The 1,232-nt window shown below is 31.7% G+C and overlaps 1 protein-coding gene across 1 annotated transcript in view; it reads left to right on the top strand.

Moving 5' to 3' along the window:
* The window catches only part of LOC106521110 (B-cell receptor CD22), a 12,852-nt gene that overhangs the window by 7,670 nt on the left and 3,950 nt on the right, over positions 1-1,232 (top strand). The window lies entirely within an intron of this gene.

Consider the following 1,232-nt stretch of genomic DNA (forward strand, 5'->3'; position numbering starts at 1 on the left):
GATAGAATAATTAATTTGTTTAATTTAGTTGCTTATTATGAATTTTGAAATATTTCTTTTAGTCCATTATTTTATAATGGACTATTTTTCCGGTTGCCCCCAACCCTAAAAACATGTACAAGAGGTTGCCTTCAGGCCCAGGCCTCCCTTGAAAAAGAGATCTGAGATCTCAATGGGACTTGCCTGGTAAAAATAACGGTAAATAAATAATCTACATGATTTATACAAACATGTTAGTCAGACTATAGTTTGATTTGTTTGTTCTTTGATATTTTATTTCACTCTTGAATTGTTTTAAAGGTTTTCAAATTATATTTCCAGCTCACCTTAATCTGTCATACTTATTTACATCAGTAGCTATCTTTACATGGACATAAGTCATTGGAATAAATGACCAATTGAAATTAAACTGCATCATGTAGACCACCACCTCCAATCGAAATCGATTTGATTCAGCTTGATCAAAGTTAATCTGTAATCTGAACTAGAGGTTTGGTTAATGCTGATTGATAATCCAAATGATGCAAGTATTGAGTTGAAAAATACCATAAGTTTTATATGGAATCAGAAACTGTATGCATTATTTATTTCACGTTTAGTCAGTTGTGCATAGTACTTTTAAGTGTTTATWAGATGATGTGATAAAACACTGTTTCTATTTAGGAAATACCACATAMAGCTCAGTTATTGTCTGTAAGTTGTGCTCAAACATCAATGGGATGAGGAACACAATGTTTTCTGTTTAGTCAAAGGTAAACATGAAACTTTGAAGTTAYTTACGACTGGCCCGTTGAGGACCACCATAATGCTTATGTGGCCAAGAGTGAAAATGATTTTGACTCCACTGCTGTAGAGAAACTGGGACTATTTTCTGTATGTCTAATGACGAGGCATCTGTGTGTTATAATTTTGGACATCATTTAGTGAGATCACCATGTTGTATGCAGTTACATGACTATCAGAACAGTTTGTTTGAAGCTAATAGTAAGTATTGTGTTGTTCTGCTGAAGTTTTTAATGATGAAGTTGTAAACAGATATAAAGTTCACATTTACGTTTTAGATTATCATGTTATTTGTTCCTCAATTATTTAGTCCACCACTTTGTTTGTGATTTAGACCAGCGGTAACAGAATAACATTTTATTTGGTATTAAACAGTCAATTAAACTCTTTCAATAATAATGAAGTAATATTGAAATGAGTAAGTGTTTGTTTCTTTGTAAATTTTATAT

This window comes from Austrofundulus limnaeus, unplaced genomic scaffold (assembly GCF_001266775.1).
Source record: "Austrofundulus limnaeus strain Quisiro unplaced genomic scaffold, Austrofundulus_limnaeus-1.0 Scaffold103, whole genome shotgun sequence".
Taxonomy (NCBI): domain Eukaryota; kingdom Metazoa; phylum Chordata; class Actinopteri; order Cyprinodontiformes; family Rivulidae; genus Austrofundulus; species Austrofundulus limnaeus.